Here is a 6,000-nt window from a genome sequence, read left to right as displayed (position 1 = left end):
GAGACTACTAATTATAGCATTAATTCGAAATTAGCATGAATTAATTCTTACTATAATTAATTGCAATTTATCCCACTAAAAAACTGCAATTGAACTCCTCAATATGAATTTCGAAAATTCATTTACACTTATTTTAACTCCCCATGTTAAGATTTCAAATACCAGTTAATTAAATTAAATCACTGAAAATATAATTCAATTAACTAATTAAATCCTTTATAATTCCACTTAAACTATTTCATGTGACGGATACAAAATCCACCGGCCGGATTTTCACATGAAAACTTATAAGCTTACATAAAGGGGTATCATCAAACCTAAAATCGAGTCATGGATTCTATCAACTAATTATTATTCACAAATATTATTCGTTATTGTCCAATCTATTAGGCATACACCAACTCTAAATAGAGTAGTACCTTTTGATAAATCAAAACAATAAACAAATTACATTGATCATAACAATTATATCAAGATTAGGAGTATAAGCTCATTTAATGAATTAGAGAAAATGTTTTATATATTCAGTACAAAAACATCTTTTCTCTACTTGGTCCGTTCAATATACACTGAGTATACTAGCACAAGAAGTTGGAGTAAAACTACTCCCATAATCAAGACAAATTATACTATAATCTTTTGCTACAGTTATCAAGATATTTTGTCCAACAATATTTGATTGTGAACATAGTTTATTAATTATGAGAACCAACAATTTAATCTTCTGTACATGAGTTAAGACTCCATATACTAAATTGTCTACTATATAACTAAAAGGACACACATATAACAAATGATCTATTTAAAATAGTACTTTATTGAATTGAATAAATTAAATAAATAATTGTTCCATAAAGAATAAAATATAATATTATGTCTAAACCACATGGTTAATAGTATATCCCTAACAATATTAGCACTACATTCGTCCCAGTCTAAACTTGGTCAGTGCATCTGAATCGTGAACTCAGACGTTGATTGCTTAACTATCTGGACATTGATTTCTTCATTTTTTGAAATAGATTTATATATTGAAGAATTCTACCAAAAGTGTAAGAACTTATAATTTCATATGTAAACATTTTTATTTTAAAAATGAACTTTCTACTGAAAAAATTGTTTACTCATATAAAATGCAATTCTTTTCGGGAAAGGAGGAGTATTAAATAAGAACAACTAATGAGAAGAAGTTCAGAAACACCAAATATATGAGAGAATTTTCTTGATAGTTTATTTATACTCCTATTATATCTATGTAATGCGCAGAAAGTGGCAGCAGCAAGAACAAGAACAATGCCACTTCAAATGGGCAACGAAAGTTCCCTGCAGATCAATAAAATTAAATTAATTTGGACTTTGGACGTGTGGAAATGTGTAGCAACTGCATAAAATTGTGACAATTTCCGAGGAAGAGCGGGCGTATAACTTAGCCTATATTGGGATTCTCAAATAGGAATAGAGCCTCCGTTGCCTTCACGTTTGGTAATGATCATTAATCTCCATTCCACCCAATTTAAGTCATTCGAATGTCTCCTGTCAAAAATCATATGATCACTCCGACTTAAAGAATGCTCTAGGGATTGATATGTTTATATATTGAGGTGTGGTAGATTAATACATGCATCCAGTAAAAAGTTTAAAATCAGCGTCGGGACCAAACACATTAATAAAATGACTTCCTATTTGCTATCTCTTCCTTTCTTCATGTTCACAATTCTAAGCTGCTGCCTGCTGACGAAATTTTATGTAGCACAAGGGAACCAATGTAGACTGTAGAGCATGACTCAGATATACACTTAAAAGGTAAAGCCTAACTCGTATCTCACTTTACCTTAAATATGCATCTACTGGATAGACATATCAACACTAGGGGCTTTCGTAAAAACTCGAAAAATCGAATCAAATCGACCAAAAAAATCAATACTTTTTAGGTTTAGTTTGATTTGGTTTTGGTTTTGAATTTTAAAAACCGATCAAATTTGATTTGGTTTTGGTTTTAATCAAAAAATAACCAAATAAACCGAACCAAACCTGTCAAGCTGTGACTTTGGAATCTCAAGCTTCACCATTTGTTAGAGACTCCATTAATGAGCTCTAGAAGCTACACATGAACCGGAAGAAAAAGAAAATCGATCTGGAAAAGAGGATAAGAGCATGTGTTGTATTGCAAACTCTGATAGTGCATATATACACTTGAGGTACCACTCCACTAACTAATTCCAACTAACTTGACAGCTAGGACACAACTAACTACCAATTAACTAACTAAGCTAGCTAAACTAACTGTGGTTACAAAGAAAAATTAAATACATACACAGTATGTACAACTATATTTCAATACCCCCCACCCCCTCAAGTTGGAGGTGAGGTTCTCACACCCAACTTGCTCAATATCGCAGAATACTTGACACCAATAAGAGCTTTAGTGAGTACATCTGCTAACTGTGCACCTGTACCAATATGATGAAGAGAAATCAACTTCTCTTGGAGTTTATCGCGCACAAAGTGACAATCAACCTCGATGTGTTTTGTCCGTTCATGAAAGACTAGGTTGCGAGCTATGTGTAAAGCATATTGACTATCACAAAACACAGAGACAAGTTTAGGATAGGGAATAGTGAGCTCATCAAACAATCTGCAAAGCCAAGTTAGTTCACCAATAATTTTCCTCAAGGATCTGTATTCTGCTTCTGTTGAAGATAGGGACATTGTTTCTTGCTTCTTGGACTTCCAAAAAATTGGGATATTGCCCAGCAGGACTATGTAACTAGTAAGTGACCTCCTAGAATCTGGATAAGCAGCCCAGTCTGAGTCACAATAACCCTTCAGAGTGCAATCATGATCATTGGACAAAACAAATTCCTAGAGTTGGATCACTCTTCAGGTATCTAAGTAAGTGGAAAGATGTCTTCAAATGTTGCTCCCTGGGGTCTTGCATGAACTGGCTGAGGTGATGCACACTAAAGGCTATGTCAATGGTATTAGTGAGAAAGTTTAATTTGCCTACCAACTTTCTGTAGTAAGTAGGATCTGGCAAAGCTGCTCCTTCCTTGGCTCAGAGTTTTTTATTTGGATCAAGGGGAGAAGAGAAGCTGCTATAAGAAAGACAATCATATTCTTTCAATAAATCCAGTGCAAACTTCCTTTGAGATATTATTACCCCTTCACTGGTGTAAAGAATCTCTAAACCAAGAAAATAGTGTAGTTTCTCCAGGTCTTTTATTTTGAATTGATCGTGCCGGAAGCATTTAACTTGTTCAATCTCTGAGGTGTCTATTTCAGTGATGATAACATCATCTACATATACAGTTATGTAGATGGTAGAATGTTCTATTTTCTTGTAGAGAAGTGAGTAGTCATTTAGAGAACACACATAGCCTATTGAGCAAAATGCCTCAGTCAACTTAGAGTACCACTGTCTGCTTGCCTGCTTAAGACCATATAAGGACTTTATTTAACTTGCAAACTAAACCTATAGAGCTTACTTCCAATCCTGGTGGTATTTGCATATAAACTTCTTCACGCAAGTCTCCATGAAAGAATGCATTATTCACATCCAACTGAAAGATATGCCACTACTTCTTTATTGCGTAGCTATGAGAGCTCTCACTATTGTCATCTTCACTACAGGACTGAAAGTCTCTGTATAATCTATGCCAGCTTGCTGAGTGTATCACTTCACTACCAGCCTAGTCTTGAACCTTTCTACTGTTCCATCAGCTCTGTGTTTAATCTTGTATACCTATATATAACCAATTGCCTGCTTTCCACTTGGCAAAGGCATTATGTCCGAGGTATGATTTGCATGCAGGGCTTCAAACTCCTATGTCATTGCTGCTTGCCATGCAGGATTAGAGCAACTTCCTCATATGAAGATGGTTCAGAAATATTGCAAACATTCATTACAACTAACTGACTATCATGGACTAAAGAGTCAATAGGAACATGACTATGTAAAGAAAATAAAGCATCAAGGGAAGTTGGAGTGGTTGATGGGTTAGTAGATAGAGGAGTAGGAGTTGGTTTCAACTGAGGTATGGAATAGATGTAGTCATGCAGGTGTACAAGTAACTTATGTTCTCTACCATATCTCGTAGGCTCTAATATAAGAGACTCACTTTGTGAGGTGGAATCAAGAGGATTTTCTGGCAAAGCTTCAGGAGAGTGAGATTGTGTTTCTGGGGAACCAGGTGCAAAATGGATAATAGGTGAATGATCAGATAAGGGGCGATAATGTTTTGTCTCAGGAGTGCCTGGGATTAGTGGACTTTCTGTTGTTGATTGAGATGTAGTAGTGTACAGGTCAGAGATGAAAGGTGGTAAAATTGGGAAATAGGAGCCTGTGACAGGTGACACAGCAAAAGGAAAAACATTTTCATGAAAGGTTACTTCTCTGGATATGTGGATTTTTCTGGTCTGCAAGTTTATCACTTTATATCCTTTCATTTCAAAGGGATATCCAATAAACACATGAGGCATAGCTCTGGGATCAAACTTGTCCCTGTGAATTTTTGGTGTAGTGGGGAAACATATGCAATCAAAACTTCTCAAATGGGAGTAATTCGGTTTCTTTTTGTATAGGATTTCAAAAGGACATTTGTTGTTGAGGTATATAGTAGGGAGTCTATTGATAATGTAGGTGGCTATCAGAACACACTCTCCCCAATACCTGATAGGTAGTTTTGATTGAAATAAAAGTGCTCTAGCTGTTTCTAAAAGATATTTATGTTTTATTTCAACTACACCATTTTTCTATGGTGTGTATGGACAAGTTCTTTGGTGGAAAATTCCTTGAGTTTGAAAGAAGGAATTTGCTTCTATACTGGTGAATTCCAAGCCATTATCTGATCTCACTGACTTGATAGTCAGGTGAAACTGAGTTTTTACAAAGGATATGAAGGCTTTAAGGATATGCAGGGCATTACTTTTACTGGACAAAAGGTGAGTCCATGTAGACCTGCTATAATCATCCACCATGGTTAAGAAGTACTTATAATTTTCATGTGTGGGGGCATGATAGGATCCCCACATATCAACATGTAAGAGATCAAAAACTTGTTTAGTGTTGCTGGTTTTGCTAGGAAAAGGTAATCTAGACTGTCTGGCCATGGGGCATATAGAACATAGAAAGGTTGTTTATTAGAGAAGGCAACAAGTATAGTGGTGATATTTCTCATCTTTGCAAAAGGAACATGACCTAATCTATTATGTCATAACACATTAATATCATCTTTGTGAGACAAGAAAGAATCATAATCATATGTTTATTGCAAATGGAATTATTTACACGTGAGGAAGAAAGACTCTGACAGATACTAGATGGAGTTTTCAAACTATGTACGTTACAAGCATGACATGAAACATGAAAGGAAGAAACATATGTAGAATAAGTACTGGCATTCTTCAAACAAAGGGAGCACAAGAGATACAGACCATCCTGATCTTACCAATCTCCAGAGGCCTCTTCATTCAAGGGGCCTGCATTAGACAACATGTGTCAGTAAAGGCTATTAAGGATTTAAGCTGTGCAGTTAAAGAGGATATGGAGATGAGATTAAACTTGAAAGTGGGAACAAACATGACTTTGTGTAGGGTGATATGAGGAGCAAGATTTATACTGCCAATTTCTGTTACCTTAACTCTATAGCCATTTGGGAGAGTGACTAGCAAAGGATAGGGTAAGATCCTAATATCAACTAAGGTAGTTTTATTGAAGGTCATGTGGTTTGAGGCTCTTGAGTCTAAAATCCATGTGTCAGTCCAAGTTTTGAAACATTTACAAGATAACTTGCCAAAATCAATAGAGGATGTACAAGTTATTATACCTGCAAAGTTCATGTTTGCTACAACAAGGTTTATAGATCCAGCCCCATGACTTATGTTCTGAGAAACTTCTCCTCAACTACTGGTGTTGAAGTGCTGAAGTATGTTGATCAACTGGCTGTATTGCTCCTTGGACGTTTACAATAGTCACAAAAAGGTCTTAACCTATTTGTGTTT

This window comes from Nicotiana tabacum, chromosome 6 (genome assembly GCF_000715075.1).
Source record: "Nicotiana tabacum cultivar K326 chromosome 6, ASM71507v2, whole genome shotgun sequence".
Taxonomy (NCBI): domain Eukaryota; kingdom Viridiplantae; phylum Streptophyta; class Magnoliopsida; order Solanales; family Solanaceae; genus Nicotiana; species Nicotiana tabacum.
The sequence above is the reverse complement of the archived record's forward strand: the minus strand, read 5'-3'. Positions refer to the sequence as shown.